Source organism: Pararge aegeria, chromosome 13, assembly GCF_905163445.1.
Source record: "Pararge aegeria chromosome 13, ilParAegt1.1, whole genome shotgun sequence".
Lineage (NCBI taxonomy): Eukaryota > Metazoa > Arthropoda > Insecta > Lepidoptera > Nymphalidae > Pararge > Pararge aegeria.
The window spans coordinates 17919589-17938595 of NC_053192.1; positions in this window are offsets into that span (position 1 = coordinate 17919589).

Consider the following 19007-nt stretch of genomic DNA (forward strand, 5'->3'; position numbering starts at 1 on the left):
GCCGCCTTCATTATCCCATGGTTTACAGTATAATGTAAAAAAGTCGGAAGTCAAGATCTCCAAGGCGGGAGCCAAGTGCCCAAAGTTTGTACCACCTGTCAAAATTAACGGTGTAGCCCTCCAAAGGGTATACAAATTTAAATACCTTGGGCATGTGGTATCAGGGAGATAATGCCGATATGGAAAGGAACTTTTTTCGTTGTCTGACAGCGCGAATATGTTAGCCCGCATGTTTTCCCGCTGTACAGACGCTGTGAAGATCTAACTGTTCAAAACGTACTGTACATCCTTATACACGGAGATCCTTTTGCGTTTGTGCGATCCCATTGTGGAGATCCACAGCGAGCCTGTGGTTTCGGTAAACGCAAAAGGCTAACAACGTTCTGCGGGTGCAATACCAAAATGCGTTCAGGGTGCTGTTGCGGCTGCCTCGGTTTAGTAGTGCATCAGCCATGTTCGCGGAGGCGAGAACAGATGGCTTTGACGCCATCTGGCGAAGACCACGCAAAGTATTTCAATAATTGTATTCACTTAACATTATCTGAAGATCCAGCTAGTGAAGATATTGAAAATTCGAGCTTAGGACATCAGCACAGCACATTTACAAATTAGCAGATAATTATAATGAATCTGATGCAAAAGGGAACTTCTACAAAAAGGGGCCGGAATAATATCCACCTGTAACAATAAGCCTGTCTTTAAGATTGAAGCAGTCATATTATGCCAAACCAACATAACGTAGAATAAGGGCAAGAATACGTATTCCATATTTTATGGAATGTGTTCGGAATGAACACATTCCATAAAATATGGAATATAAATTTAATTTAGTGCTTTAATAATGTAGCACAGTCAAAGATCTTCATAATAATAATAATAATAATAATTTTTTTAACCAAAATTCACAAGAAGAAACTTTAAACTATTATGGCGTAAATTATGGCATTCTTACGAATTTTACCGTTAATAAAACGTGAACTCTAAGGAAATTAAATAATAATTTAATTAACACCTCAGCAGATTAAAAAAAATATAAGATAGTAATTTCAGCATCGACGGTAGGAGAGCCGTAGAGTCGCAGGTTCAATTCCGAATTTTTTTATATGCATTTTAAATTAATAAAACTGCTAACGTTACGTTATATCCAGTAATTATTCCCGCTGTAGAATTTCAGCGGTAATTTCATTCGACGAAATATTTGCAAGTTTTGATATACCCGCCCATACACGGCCGCCGCCATCCCCCGGCGCGCCACTCGGAGGTTTTGTATAACTTCGATTGTGATGTAATTAGTCAAAGTTCCGCAAGCGGTAGAAATGCAAAACAATTTGGACGCTTATTAATTTAGAACGGTTGTTTCGAAATTTTGTTCTTTTCATACCGAAAGTTTTGCGTGCATGTAATAAAATTAATAACACTTTGCACGCTGTAAGAAATGCAGACCTCGGGGATTTAGAAGATGCAACAATTTGCAATCAGTTGGAATATTTTAGAAATTCAACCGATTGACGTCTACTGCTGGACATACGAGTAGGTAGGTCTTTCGTAGGGAGGTCGACGGACAAAGGTTCTGATTCGCTTCTTTTCAGTGGCTCCCAGCGACTGTCTTGATATCATCTCTCCACCTCGTTGGGGGGTTTACAGATGCGTGGTTGCTATTCCAGCACCTTAAGACCCCAACGTCCATCGGTTCGCCGAGCTTTGTGCCCCACCAATTGCCACTTCAGCTTCGCCACTCGGTAACTCTAGCGACTCTGAACCTTCTTATGCGGCCAATAGGTTAACGGTAAGCGATTTACTTCTAGGTTAACCCGATCTAAAGATCGCCCGTTTTCTATATACTTCAGTGCTTTTTTATGGATATCGTTGGCAGACCAAGCTGATGGCCCACCAGATGGTAAGTCAAAACCAATAGGGATGAGCTTGATATAGTATTTCTACTACTACAGAAACGTGATGTCGTAGTATAAGCACTTTTAAAACGCAAAGTCTGTATGTTTGTAGTGACTCTACCACCGGTTTGGAAGACAGATTCTACCGAGAAGAAGCCAGCAAGAAACTCAGCAGTTGCTCTCCAATATCAACAATATACATTTTAGATTTTAAAATTTTATTTTTCTAACTTGTGAGAGATGAAAGCGGAGCCGGGTGCTTCCAAGCAACCTTGTCATTAAGAAATTCATCAATTGTATAATAACCCCGCTGTAATAATGGTGTTTTCTTTAAACCCATTTTTTAAACTTATCCATTGGTAGGTCCAAAATGAGCTTAGGAATCATATTATAAAAGCGTATACTCAATCCCACAAATAACTTCTGCACCTTTCGCAGACGATATGCAGATGTCACTAATTTATGAACATTTCTTGTAAGTCGACTGTTTATATCCACTTTTTGTTTATAAAGACTAATATGCTGTCTTACAAATACTATATTGTTATAAATATATTGTGAGGCTACCGTAAGGCCTACCTATTTCTTTAAATTTTTCACGGAGGGATTCACGTGATTTTAGTTTAAAAACATTAATACTGAAGCATTAAAAACCACTCCACTTTAGTAGCGTTTCTCGATCATTTTACCTCTAATGTTCTAAACATTAACCATAAAATAGGGAAAATGAGAAAAGTTTGTGTGCTAGCAACTTTCCACGGGTGTGAAGTTAGACGTGCGCGGCGCTTTAAATGTTTTAGTACACAATGCACAGCATGCAATAATGGATGAATGAGGGTTCTGTATGCTCTCAATTCTTTGGTTACAGTTAAAGATACAACAGAAAATAAACAGCCTTATGTTAGCACGCTGCACAAGAAGACAAAACAGTGTATAAAATAAAGAAAATAACGTTGTAAGACCTTGTTATGTCGCTTTAACTTAACTTATTTTATGATCACACTTTCCTTACAACTATATAGTTCTTTTCTTTTTTCTAAAGCTGACTTTCTACTTAGTAGTTACACTATACTTTTACCCGTTTACATTACGCTTTCATTGTTATTAGTAGAAAAGCGGGTGGGATATAAACATTGAGTAAAATATATAGAAATAAGAAAGTTACATCAACATATTATTTTATACTTTGTTGAGTTGAGTGAAAGATAACTTAACTATTAGATGTGAAGCTGAAATGGTTAGTATCATTCTTTTATATGATATGTAAATTGTTTTTTAGGAAATTATCCTAGAACGTAAGTCCGTCACATGTATTAGCTACATTTATACACGCATGTGGTGGCGAGTGGCTTGTTTTATTTTTATTGTTTGTTATGTCATGATCTATTTTGTGTGCTAAATACAAAAAAAAATGGTAATGGAAGATCTAACCTTTATAGTTGAATATTATGAAAAAAAACTTAGATATGCGAGTCAAACTTTCGATGTTTTCCTGTTTTTTAAAGTATTCTGCTAGTTTAAGTTATTATAGTCCCATAGGAGGTAGGATATAGCGTTCCGACCCTCGACGCAGCATCAATGTGGGTTGACGGGCTTTAACAATTATAGTTAGTTAGTGACTATAATATCAATATAATCATCATCATATCAAGCCATTACCGGGCACTACGAAGTGGGGATAGGGCCGTAGTCCACCAAGCTGGCCTTGTGTGGATTGGTAGACTCCAATTACCTTTGAGAACATTATGCAGAACTCTCAGGCATGCAGGTTTCCTCACGATGTATTTCATCACCGTTGCAGCAAGTGATATTTAAATTACTTAAAACGCACATTACTTAGAAAAGTTGGAGCTGCGTTCTGGGATTCGAACTCGGTCCCACGAAACTGAAGTCTAAAGCTTCTACCCAATGCGCTATCACCGCTTCTGACTACTGCTAATGAAGTCCTAAATACTTTGTAACGAAAACTTAAAAAGGGCCCAGGAGAGTGACTTTATAAACCCATGTTATGTTATCTCTGAAAAGGCCTTTGTTTTTATTCCTTAAAATGCCAAAGAATACTTTTTAAAGGGCAAGTGTACTTTAACGGTGACCGGGGATGGCGGACCGGGTATCCGGAATTTGTGTAAACAGGATAATTACCCGAATAAATTTTGTTACAATTCTGTAATTAAAAGGGATTTTAGTCCTTTTAGGGACAGGCGAGTTTGAAATATAACTGACGAGATGTGAAATTCACGAGTTCTTATCCCATTGAAGTTATTTTCAGAACAATTATTGTCATTGAAATTATTGCCGACGTGTTTTTCTGCTTAACATTATCAATGGATAGTCCGAAATTGCTTGCCAAGTTAGAATTTATTGTACCCTCACGGTTTCGTAGACTTAAAACTAAGAACTGATTTAATTATTTTAATAAACGTGTTTCGCACCTTCTAAATTCTGTTTATAATGACATACTAGCTGTTGCCCGCGACTTCGTCTGCTCTAGTTCTAAGTCTGTTCTAGTTCTAAAAAAAAATAAAGTTTGGTATTCTTATAAAAAAGAACTGGTGAAGTTTTTAATAAGTAATTTAAGATATTGTTTCAATTCACATAGTAACAATATCTTAAAAGAACTGTCTGATCAGTCTGAGCTCCTTCTATAACCTAAAAAGAATCGTTTTAAACACACATTCGTTAAAATGCTCACCAATTTAATAAAATATCTGGCACATATCAAGTGATAGTTATCAACAGTTTAGACAGACGGTAAGCGCAGTGGGCAGCAACTTCTGCGCCGTGGGTTCGATTCCCTCAATTCAAGAAACAGCAAGACTTGTTTACTTTGCGTACTTTCATAGTGTGATGTCTTACGGGATCTGATTATGGGGCAAAGCTGCTGATATTGAAACTATATTCATATTGCAGAAAAGAGCTGTAGGGTCAATATATAAACTTAAATCACGTGAATCCCTCCGTGAAAAATTTAATGAAACAGGTATACTTACGGTAGCCTCACAATATATTTATAACAATATAATATTTGTAAGACAACAAATTTTTGATGTTGGAAAAGAGCAACTGCTGAGTTTCTTGCCGGCTTTTTCTCGGTAGAATCTGCCTTCCAAACCGGTGGTAGAGTCACTACACACGGACAGACTTGACGTTTCAAAAGTGCTTGTATTAGGCCTACTTGAAATAAATGAATTTTTTGAATTTTGAATTTCAACTGGAAAAATGTTTGTATGATGAACACGAATGTTTTTCAGTGTTATAATATACATAAAAACACCCATGTTTATCTGTATTTTATAAGTATTTATGTGTATTATATTTATAAAAAATAAATCCATTATCTATTGATTGCAAAATAAAAAATTGGTTGCCTGTAAAGTCGGTATACGGGCGAAAGTTTTATGTGACAACGACTTTGAGTGGTAAAATAATTTTAATGTGAATATTCATTCGTATAGTAGGAAGAAGGATGAAATAATAGTAACAATTTAAAACATTTATTTATACAAAGAATTATATTTAAAACATTAATTTATACAAAGAATCTCGCACTGAATTTCATATTAACAAAATTTTATTTTTACCTTTACACATACTTACGTATTTATATACAAATATACATACAATAACTTGCAATACATTTGCGTACAATGAAACAGCGTTTACTACAAAGGGACGCGTGCCTTTCACTTTTTATGTCTGTCTCTCTCGCTCTTAGGCGGGCTAACCATGCCCGAGTGGAAGGGACGCGTGCCTCTCACTCGCTCTCATTGTGAGCGCATAACGTGAGCGGAGCGTAACGCAGTTTCTTGAAGTGTCACCCGGCAAACCAATTTATAAGACGTTGTCACGTTAAAATGTTCAACAGCTGTCTTAGTACCCATAACACATGCTACGCTTACTTTGGGGCTAGATGGCGATGCGTGTGCTGTCGTAGTATATATATTTATTTATTATTTTTCACCGAATTGACAAAACAAAGTAGTCTAAAATAGGAAAGCATCTAAGATAATATGTGAAAATTAAACCTATATCTATCAGAGTTTTTAAATAATCTGAGAGGTAGAGAAGTGATACAGTAAACTTTGAGAAGCAATGTACCTACAAAGAGTTAGTGGGACTATCGCCGCGCAATAAAGTGGCGACACGTGCTTTTGTTCGGTATTATATTCCAAGTTAAACACTACATTGACTCCGCTGTACTCTATTAAAACTTTAATTGCACGTTCGCCTTACCCGCTCTCGGTACACAATGGTGTCTGCGCTGGAACCTACGTAAGTGCATAAGTTACAGTCAACACTTATGCATAACTTTGCTGTGAATATTAACTTGAACTTAGTTTTATCCTGCGGATTTTACTCAGAGGTCATCATCGTCATCATCATATCAACCCATTACCGGCCTACTAAAGAGCACGGGTCTCCTTTCACAATGAGAAGGGGTTGAGGCCGTAATACACCACGCTGGCTCAGTGCGGATTGGTGGACTCCACAACCTCTGAGAACATTATGGACAACTTTAGACTGGCATTCTTACGATGTTTTCCTACAGGATTGAAGCAAGTAATATTACAATTGCTTAAAAACGCATATAACTTAAGATAGGATAAATATAGTCCCGAAAGTGTCTTCAAAGTTCTTACCAGGGTTGCTAGTACTGGGCACTTTTTCAGAGGTATCAAGGTATAATTCTAAATTTATTTATTTCAAAATGGCCTACATTTTTACCACAATTATTTATTTGAAAATAAATACTTTCATTGAATACACATTACTTTGTATTAAATTAAAATGTTCTTTCAACCATACTAGTGTATGTATGTTTTGGTGATGTTAACGCATGTTTTAAGGCGATTAAAAAATTAAATTAAGGATCTCGCTTTATTTCCAGGGAATCCCCGCATTAGATTTGTTTGACAACCGATTCGACTTAGCGAACCGAACCGAAACGACTCGATTTAGTGATCTACCAAGAGAGAACACTCTTTAAAATAATAAAATAAAATTTTAAATCGTTGAGTCAGTAAACTAAATTTTAAAAAATAATGCACAATACCTTCCTTTTTTTAAGTCCGTTATAGAATAAATCACTGCATCTATGCAGATTTTAACCGCAAAAGATTGACTGGTGCATTGTTTTAAAATAATAAAATTAAAATAAAAACAAAATATTTCGACACTCAGAGCGCTATCGAAAGCATTGAAAGGAGCCATCGATGCGTTGAAACCGCTCTACCGGCAGTTGAATAGCCATTGCGGTACACCTAAACAAAATCCGAAACCGATTCACGTTCCCCAAGTGTTTCCGTGGAAAAAGAGCCGGGTTTAAAAAGGTTTTAGGGGCTTTTCACACAAGGACACTTTTCACGTATTGCAGTGTACTGCGAAGAGTTGGGTCATAGTTGGGTCTTCGACTTCACTTTTGGGGGGCCAAGTTCGAATCCCAGCTCTAACTATTCTAAGTTATACATCTAGAGACCTACCAATCTGCACTGGGCCAGCGTGTAGGACTATGGCCTAAACTCCTTATGGGAGGAGACTTGTGCACTGGAGTCGGCTGGTAATTGGGTTGCTTTGATGATGATGATGATACTACAAAGTCACTTCGAATATTTAAGTATCATGAAGAGTTTTATATTGAAATACTAAAGTATTGCATAGTGACAACTGCAAAGAAGACTACTAATAAATAAATAAATTTTTATTTCAGGCATTTCTAAATAACTAAAAGATAATTAATAAACAATAAACCAAAATTAATACATATATTATTGTTAAATTTGATGTGGTGATTTTATAATGGATTTGCCTATGAAGTGGCGACACGAGTTCAAGACCATAAGGGTCAAATATAACATCAGAATCTTAGAATAATTATTCCAACTTTAACGATATTAATACTGTTGAAATATTAGCTGAACTGAAATTATAATTTTTTCACTTTGATCGCCCGTCCCGTGGTAACTCGTTTAACATTCGCTGACAGAAAGTAAAATAAACTGTAAGCAGTCAAGTTCAAAACATTTAAACTGCACCACAGTTTAAATGTGCTTAACTTCCGCTAAAACTATGTGGAGCTGTAAAATATTTTGGTTTAAACTTTGTTTCACTTGGTTTCCGGTTTTCATACGAATAAATTTCACCAACTTCGTTTAAAACTGAACCGCAGATAAGGCGGGGTAACGCGTTCAGTATTTTGCAAGATTGCGTTTTCCGCAGCTGCAACTTTTAAAACCGTTTTTCAAAAGTTTCGTTAGTTTTCCATCCAGTTATTCAATTTGTCGTTGTTACTAGATTCCCTGGTCAAAGAGACTTTTTCATAATCATATCTCCCACATTGAGAATGGGTTAACGCCGTTGTCCACCACGCTGGCCCAGTGCGGATTGGTGGACTTCATACACCTTTGTGAACATTATGGAACTCTCAGGCACGAGGTTTCCTTACGATGTTTGCCATCACTGTTGAAGCAAGTGATATTTTAATTACTAAAAACTAGAAGAAGAAGCTTACTGCTTGTATTGCTATTCTTGTTATATTTTATTTATTTGTGAACAATAACATAACTTAACTGCAGCAAGACCCAGATGAGAAGAAGCAACATTCCATGAAGCACTCGGCGACCTGGGCGGCCTGCTAAGCTTCTGGAGTGACCCAGAAAAGGCCCAGGAACAGAAGAAGAAGATAACTTATGAAACGATGACCACTGTAAAGTTATGTAGTGATCATGCCCACCTCCATATCTTTAAAATTACTAATGTTCACCGGATATTTATCAAGAAATCTAAGTACATTCAAAAATATTAATCAAAATAATATATGATAAAATAAAAATGATCAAAGGGATACATGCAACATGCTAAACTTAATTTCGAGTGTGTGTGCTAATATTACTGTATTTATTAAGAATACGCGAAGGTTCTACTGGCAATTTAATAAATGCACCTCTTAGTTACTCTTGTCAGTGTAAGTTTTCACCATTATATCACTAACAACAATTTTATATGTCCGCATCAAAATTGTCTTTTGTAGATTGAATTGAATGAAGAGATATTTGGCTTTTCAAAATCGGCGATGGAGTGTGCACTTTTGTGCAGGTTGCGTTATTGTTTCTGTAATAACTTAACCAGGTAAATTAAAGACTTAGATATACCCTTAGATATTTAGAGATAATGGGAACCAATATCAGTAGTGAATCTGAACTATAAAGATATTATAAATAGAATTATAATCCTACGTTTTATTATATTATCTTACGCCGCGTGCAATTTGTAAAAGTATACATTACATTTTTTTATAGACTATTAAACCGGAAAGATATGAAATTTAATTTTTAAAAATACTTGTATATTGTATATACTCAAAGTTAAATTCAAAAATATCTTTATTTAAGTAGGCTCATAGGGCCCTTTTGATGCATACAATACATTAGAAGTACACGTTAGTGGGATGATGGCGATAACCATATGCGTAAACTTAAACTAAAGCTATGAGGATTCCAATCGCATCCTGTTCAAATAGCAAGCTTAGCCGGGTATTTTTTGTTATCACTTTGTGATTTAATATTATTACAAGAGCAACCTAATTAGATAAATAATTCACACCCAAGCTTTTTTATCGATTGCGTAGTCTTTAGGACTTTCTCTCTATATCCTCACCTAAAACTTAAAGATTAGTATACACTTTGCAGATGCTTACTGAAAGTGCACCGAAGCAGCTGTGCCAAGCAACTTGGCCGCTTGTCGAAAGCCATTATGTCACGGAGCAAGCTGCAACATCGTCATAATATGCAGCTTACACGGCTAGTTTGCTGACTTTATTGCGCAACCTTACTTTACAAAGCAACTTCACCCTTTAACTTCAAAAACTGTGGAGGCTCTGCGTTACTCTATGTACGTATGTTTGTATAAATTCAAATTTTCAAATCCGAAAATTCAAGCCTAATACAGGCACTTATGAAGCGTCTATACATATGTTTTTGCATTATTGTTAGGTGAAGCAAAGTGGTGACAATGCTTAGGACTCCGGCTACACTTTCGGGAGCCGATTTCGAACCGTGCATGCACCTCTAACTTTAATAAGTAACTAGCCGTCCCTCGCGACTTCGTCTGCGTCAACCTATGAGTCAACCTTAAAAGATATGCTGTAGTGGACTGTTTTTTTAAAAGATTAACATTTTTGTCATACTTACTACATACTTGCGTCGTTTTGGGGTAACGTTTACCGTTTACGCATCGCACGTGTTAGAATGTAGACGGAGACTATAAGAAAGTATACTTATTTTCGTAATATTATTAGTAATATAATTTTTGTGCATTTGATAAACTGGTTGAGATGTTAAAAATAACTAGAGATTGTAAGATCTTATTGCAGTTTAGATAATTTGCTACATGATGTTATCTCTTATTATCATGTTTCATTGAAAGATATTATAATATATCTTGGTGTTATTGATTGTTAGAGGCATACTCTAAGGTTTTGTGTATCGAAAGAATTACAGCAGTTTTAAGAGGTTTCTTGTTTGATCATATGGTCGTGGTAGCTATGAGTCGTAGCTTGAGCTTGATAAAAAAAAAAAAAATTTAAAATGACATTGTGAGATGGTGATAACAAAAAAAAAAAAACACCCGGCTAAGTTTGTTGTGGGCTTCTTCTTAGACCAGGACGCGTTTGGAACCCTCGTAGCTTTAGTTTTAAGTTTACGAATGTGGTTATCGCCATCATCTCACTACCGTGTGGTTCTTATGTACGCATCAAAAGTGCCACCTGTGGGCCTACTTGAATAAAGATATTTTTGACTTTGACTTTGACTTTGACTTATCTTAAGCCCATAGTACCAACTCAAAAGAAAAATCCAATTCGAAACAGCAGTTCCTGATCTTAGCGATTTCAACCAAACAAACTCAAAAGCTTTAAATTATTATAGCTGGTGCCCACTTCATTTGGCGTTAAACATTTTTACTCTACTGTGATGGGTTCGGTTAGTACTGATGGCTATGATTTATTTCCTGACTTGCAAAAGGAGGGTTGTACTCGTATCTTTACTACGTATGAGTCTATATAATCGCATGCGAATTTGGCTTTGTTACCAGGTTTGAATTTAATGAATGAAATGATTATGATTAATTTATTTGTTATCTATGACCCATCACTACGCACTACACTATAACATATATAGAATAATTAAAAACTAAACTAAATAAAAAAAAAACTTTAAATATTATACATTAAATATTAATATGCAATATAAAAAAAAAGTTATTATTATGTTTATTTTCATCGTCCAAAACTTTATCTACTTTATGAGATGTTATGTTATTTTTTGGTACGTAATATACTTAGAATATTATACGGAATAATATTATATAAGCCAACATTACTTCTAAATAGATTGAAAAGTTGTACATATAAAAATATATTAGAATTAATATCACACAAAAGATTACGACAGGGTCGCAGTGCCATACCTATCTCGTATTATCTCTTTATCCTTGTGAGGAAACCTGGATGCCTGAGAGTTCTCCATTATGGTATCTCACACGTAACCATCCGAACTGGACACGCGTGTCCTTACCCTTCTTATTGTGATAGGAGAGCCCTGCCCTTTAGATGGACCCTGTAGAATAGATTGATATGATGATAATTATGAGAACGACTTCGTAAAACAACTAAAAAGCAAGAAATAAATATTCTCTGTAACATTTTTAAGTCGGTGCAAAGTAAAATGTTGAAAATTGCTTGATACTTTCCTTATTCCTTATTTTCACGCTTTGGGTAAGTTTCAAAGTTATAATATTTAAATATCAACTGCTCATAACCGTTTACAAAATATTGCATTTCTCGAAGCCATAGATTTCACTTATAATGAGTACATTACATGAGAAATGTGCAACTAAAGCTGAGTGCAACTAAATGAGAAATTAAGCTACGAGGGTTCCAAAGGCGTCCTGGTCTAAGAAGAAGCCCACGACAAACTTAGCCGAATGTTTTTTACTCTTTTTTTTCTGGCATGTGCATTTGAATTGTGTTAATAGTAAATTAACGGACAATAGAATCAAATAATGGACAATAGAACCTCTACCTATCAAAGAAAACTTTTCATTAGACTTTTAATAAGCAAAGTTTGACTATGTCGTTCATATTATACCAGGAAAACCGTAATGTCATGCAGACACTGTAAACTGAGACCAAGACTAAACTTAGCTATAGGAAATGTTTTTTGCCACAAAAGCAAAAGAAGAAGAAGTAGAAGTAAAAGTTTCCGCGGTTTTTTATATGATTTACAAGTTAATACGTTAATTACTTAACTTGATTAGAACTCCTTGTTAAATGCTGTTTATTTATAACATTCAGTCAGTCATGAGGAAGTTAACTTACAAGCAATATTGTTTGTTCATGGATAAGTTATCTAAAAGTACTTATGAAGAGCTTACTGTTGCCCGTATTTTTCGTCTGTTTTTTTTGTTCCTAAAAATCCCGTGGGAACCATTTGTTTTTTTTTATATAAAAGGTGTAAAAGTGAAAAATATCTTTATTCAAGTAGGCCCATAGATTGCACTTATGATGCGTACATTGCATGATAAATGTGTACACTTGAGATCATGGTTATTACTATATTTGTAAATTTAAAACTAAAGCTACGAGGGTTCCAAACGCGTCCTGGTCTAAGAAGAAGCCCACAGCAAACTTAGCCGAATGTTTAATATATTTTTTTTTTCTGTCATGTTCATTTGTTGGATATAGATATATTATAACATACCCCCGAATGGGTAAGCCCATTACCATCATAGACTGCATCATCAATAACCATCAGGTGAGATTGCAGTCAAGGGCTAACGTGTAGTGGGATTAAAAAAAACGCCCGAGAACGCCAGGATATATAAGCAATAAGCAATCGCGTTTGATCTTTAACAAATAAAAAAACAGCGTTTTAGTAAAGTTTTGTTAACAAAATGGAAATTCTCTTTTGGCCAACAAAAATCGGCCGAAATGAACCAAAAAAAGAAGAAAATAACATTGGCTCGTCGGAATTGTGTTAATTCGTGATTGATGGTATATACGGTACGGTATAGTGGACATACTGTGTTGGTACTATTATTTATTTTGGCCGGAAAAATGTTCCATTTATGCATTTTTCTCCTACTAGATCATTTTTATATTGTTTACTTTATCTTCTTTCATCTCACGCAAGATGAAAAATGAATGCTAAAAAAGCTTATGTTGGAAAAGAGCAACGTTTCTTGCCGGCTTCTTCCCAGTAGAATCTTGCTTCCGAACCCGGTTATAGAATTAGAACAGACAGATAAATTTGACATTTTGCACAGGGCTTTTAAATAAGCCTACTTCAAATAAATGATTTCAGATGTTTTTGTTAGGCTTAGATAGAAAACAATTGATATATAGAAAAGAAAAATTAGTGATAGAAAGACTACATACCTTTATACATATATAATGTTGTAAAGTAAAACCCGAAACAAACATGGGTGAAGTAGCGGGCAATGGCTATTCTATATCTTGTTAAAAGTACATACATCCTCGTACTAAAGGTTCAGATACTCCCACTGTAGTTAGTGAAACTCTATTTAACTTAATAAAATATCGTCCTTTTAGTTGGTTACTGTTTCGTTGTTAGTTGAATAGGTAATGGAGATATAGACCGAATAATATATTATACCTACTTAACGCTTAGTTTAGTTAACTAGGGGTGAATTACATATTATGTGGTTTGAAGGTAAAGTACAACAAGTTATTTCTCGTAGGAATTAAAAGGAAAAAACACACAGGAAAAGAGGAAACTAAAAGTACAATACAAAAGGCGGCCTTATCGCTAAGAAGCGATCTCTTCCAAAACGATCATTATTAACAATCATTGATCATGTTTGCAAGAAAAATGAGTACGTCAGTGCGACAATTGCATTTAGGTTAATTAATAAAAAAATCCTATTTATTTTTTCATACTAGTTTTTAAGTATTTGTAGTATTGTCATATATTTTATTCGTTTATTTTATTATTTTACGTGAGTAATCTGGTTAAATGCTAATAAAATACCCCACCATTCAATTTTGAAAATGAATAAGTAAAATAATTAAGACACTTTATTAAATATAGATAAAGCAATAAATAAAAAACTAATAAGAAAGTACAATAGGTGGCCTTATCGCTTAAAAGAAATATCTACCGCTTAAAGGTTAAATTTTACTCCAAATAATAATTAAATAATAAATATACCTTACAAAAACACATAAATAAGGTTTTCTTTCTGTTTTCCTAATCCTACGGTTCGTTTTGGAAGAGATCGCTTCTTAGCGATAAGGCCGCCTTTTGTATTGTTCTTTTAGTTTCCTCTTTTCCTGTGTGTTTTTTCCTTTTAATTCCTACGAGAAATCATTTTATGTACGGTACCTTCAAACCACATAATATGTAATTCACCCCTAGTTAACTAAACTAAGCGTTAACTAGGTATAATACATTATTCGGTATATATCTCCATTACCTATTCAACTAACAACGCAACAGCAACCAACTAAAAGGACGATATTTTATTAAGTTAAATAGAGTTTCACTAACTACAGTGGGAGTATCTGAACCTTTAGTACGAGGGTGTATGTACTTTTAACAAGATATAGAATAGCCATTGCCCGCTACTTCACCCATGTTTGTTTCGGGTTTTTAAAAATCCCGTGAGACAAAATGTTTATTTTAATCAAGAATGCCAAGTTATCTTTATTCAATAGATATGCTCACTGCTGGCCGCGTTCTTCATCGGCATTATTTGCAAATTTTTTTAAATATAAACAGTAGACTAACAAAAAATGGTCACAAATTAGTGTCACCTGCATATGGTCTGCGAAAAGTACAGAAGTCATTTTTGGGATTGACTATACGCTTTTATAATATGATTCCTAGGATAATTTTGGACCTACCATTACATAAGTTTAAATATTATATTAAAACACATTAATTACAGCAAGGTTACTAAACAATTAATGAATTTCTTAATGACAAGGTTGCTTGAAAACATCCGGCTCCGCTTCCATCTAAAATGAAAAATATAAATAGTTGAAGTTGGAAAAGAGCTACTGCTGAGTCTCTTGCCGGCTTCTTCTTCGTAGAAACTGCCTTCTGAACCTGTGGTAGTCACTCCAAACAGACAGACTTGACGTTTCAAAAGTGGTTATAGCAGGCCTACTTGTAATAAATGAATTTTTTGAATAAACCCTTTAATGTATATCACTGTTGCTCAATTACAAAAGTAACTTTTGGGACTTCGTTAACAAAGACTCAGGGAGTGGAAAATAATGGAAATTGGTCTCAAGTTCGTAAACTTGCTTCTAAGATGCAAGAGCCTTTAGAGCTCTGATTGAGCGCCAAAGTTTGAATAAACTAGCTTCAGCCCACGTCTTTAATTGATTGGAAATAAGTTTAAAGTAAGATATTGTTTCGTTTATCTTCTTTTTGTCCTTTTGATGTTGAAGTGAATTTGTGGGTAACAAAAGATATGAAAATATTTTTAATAAATAATAATATTATATTAAAAGGTAAAATATGATATTAGTAATAACACCAAAAATAGTTAACGTTATAGAAGTTACTTAAAAAAGCTTTCATGGCGCGATGATTCCAAAAAGGCTTCCACTTAGCAACAGCTATTAAAATCTTGCAAACTTGAGAAAGATCTCACAAAGAAAATAACAGATAGCAAGGCTTACTCATAAATATTGTAATAAAAATTCTTTTTGTTGTTATTTTATAGCAATTTGAGTTGCTTTTTCAATTGAATTAATAATTTACGCTTCTTAAATTGACTAAGTTCACTGTGCTCTGTTGTAGTAGATACAATTCTACAATAAATCTATCTTTCTAATACATTAAAATAAAAAAATATTGTATATAATTTGAATTTGGGGGCGATGAATCAATTAGGATAAATTTTTAGAAAACGGCGTTTTATCCGTGTTTTCAGGCAGTAAAATACTGCTACACTGTCATTAGAATACGAAGGTTATTTTTGCCACCGTCTGTAAGATGAGAAATAGGGTGCTACGGAAACCGCTTCGTGTCGAGATGGACACAGATAATTATTTTCCCCCCTTTTTTCTGAACAAATTGTGAATTTAATTCGTACGACTAAAGCTGGCTTAAAACTGCTTAGTTTTAACTTTAATAATCTTTTAAATAAGTTATTAGTTAGTAGTTAATCCTTAACGTTATAAGAGGACTTTTCTGTAAGCTTACGTTTCATATACACTTTCAACTTATTGAGAGATATCTCAAAGATTTAATTCGGTAATTTGCTAAAAAATAATATGTAATTGCCCTTGAATGAATTAGCAATTTTGTGTAGCCTAGTAAACTACACAACGAGTTAAGTTTTGCTTCTAATATTTATATTGTTACAGCCCATTTTCTTTTTAGTTCAATTATAAGCTAACCATCAATAGCAATTTCAATTCAAATCAAGAGATTGCAGTCTAAGATGGTAACCGGCTAGGTACCTAAGTGTATTTCAGAATTATTAACATTCCCCTAATCAGTTTCTACGCGACATAGCATCGGAACGCTAAATCAGTTGGCTGCACGTCTTTGTTGGAAGGCTGGCAACTGGCCACGGCCAAAGTCTTCCATAATTCAAAAATTCAAAACTTATAATTTATTTATTTCAAGTAAGCCTAATATTGTAAATATATATAACAATGTAATATTGTTTGTAGTGACTCTACTGAGAAGAAGCCGGCAAGAAACTCAGCAGTTGCTCTTTTCCGTCATCAACAATTTACATTTTACATTTTAAGAGAGAGATGAAAGCGGAGCCCGTTGCTTCCAAGCAACCTTGTCATTAAACCTAACCGGACCAGACCAGACCAGATTTATGGGTTTCCAAATTGCCCTTGCCCAAACTTCTAACTCTAAGTTAAAACCACACCATATGATATATTCCAAACTTGTAGAAACATAGACTTCTTTTGTTTTAATCTCTTTCAAAGAGCCTAGTCACTAAAGTGTCTATAGTTCTGGTGGGTACTCTACACTCACTTCCTTACAAACTAGCTTATTCTACGTCTACCTACGTTAATCATAAAACTATTATATAAATATTATGCGGCCTTAGAATATGGGTTCGACAAATTTATGTTTACTTAAGCTAACATTTTCTTCTGAACCTCGCTAAGGATCATACATCAGAATGTGATAAACATCTTCCTTTACACCACAGTCTGGACCATTAGGAGAATGAGTCTTTCTGACCATAAACATAGCCCTCTTACTTTGCGATAATCATATTTCTGTGAATCATATTCGTTATCACGCCTCTCAATTAAACACTTCACATCTAATCTTCGGAACTTATCTCCACCACTTCAAGTTGTTGGACTCGTGCATTGGCTTGGGGGAATTTATTCAAACCTTCTAACATATTTTTTTTGTTTTTGTAGTGAGGCAGACGCTGATGAATATTCATGGTCACCACACAAACAGTGTCCAGTTGTAGGAATCGAACCCACGGCCTTGGACTCAGAAAGCACGCTGCCCACTGTGATAGACGGGACTGCAAAGATCCTGCATCGTATCATATCATATATCATATATACAACTTCCAAAAATGAATGGTTGGACCTCGAACCCTGAGCACGAACGCCCACTCGTAGGAATATTTTCCTATTGTTATTATTTAATGGATCACTATAGCTCCCTTACAGTGGTAATAAGAGACTTGTGAGAGATGAGAGCGAAGCGGCCTGCTTCCATGCAGCCTTGTCGTTAAGAAATTCATAAATCGTATGGTAACTATATATACACATAAATGTAAAACACATTGTTTAAACTTATGTATTAGCAGGTCCACAATTACCTTGGGAATCATATTATAAAAGCATATACATGACTTGAGCTTTCGCAGACGGAATACAGATGTTACTAACTTACGTCCATTTCGAGTAAGTCTATATGCACTTCTCGTTTATAAAGAGCAAATACTATATTGTTATAAATTTATTGTGAAGCTACACTAATTATACCTATTTCTTTATAATTTTTTCGCGGAGGGATTCGCGTGATTTAACTTTATACATTGACCGTACAGCTCTTTAGCTAGCTTTTCTTTTAGTTTCAGCGTATAGGGTGAAATATACGAGTAGTGTACGTACCTATAACTTTACCCCATTAAAATTGTCCTTCCTTTACGTCCTAACAAAGCAACCAAACGACTATTTAAGGCAAGTAACGACGCGGGGCGCAGCTTGATTGATCTATTTGCATAATGTTGGTAATGATAAATATATTTATGAATCTTAGGTATGATAATACACTCTTTTGAAATCATAGTACCTATTCAAATTGCGAAAATAGAACTATGACTCAAAAAACATTTGATGGACTATCTATATAATACACTTAAAAACGTGATAGTTAATTACTTACAGATTAAGCACTTGTCCAGTTCCGGATGCTCTATGCCAGTGCGAAGTCGTAAATGTTATTATGACGTCAAATTTAATACCACTTAAAGATACAAAAGAAAATTTACAGCTGACTTGAGATTTGGATTTTATAATCCAACTAATATTATAAATGTGAAACTGTGCATGGTTGTTACTCAATCACGCAAAAACGGCTGAGCAGATTTGCATGAAGTTTGGCATGCCTTTGACATGGAAAAGATCATAGGCTATCTTTTAACCCGATTCCTTCAGTAGATTCTAAAGGAAAATTAAAAATAGTTTACGAGCTAAGCCGCGGGCAGACAGCTTTAAAATTTGGTATGCATGCCATCTTTGTGATGAAAAAGCACACGTAGGATTAAAAATCGTTAACGAATGAAGCTTTAGACCCAACTATGAAGTCAACGCAGACGAAATCGCAGGCAGAAGCTAGTTAAAAATAATTTAAAGTCACTGACATAGATATTGGATAGAATTAGGCGTTACTTTGCGGAATTCCATGATAATATATGAAAATTAAGCTTAATTTGTTATACTCCGCGATAAGCAAGAAAATCTGTATGGTGTTATTTCAAATTTCTTCAATCCTTATACTCCACACAGAATAGACGCACGTTTTTCTCCGTTATACTTAATAATTGTTCATTGTAAAGTCAACATTTCCCGAGAATGCTTCAGCT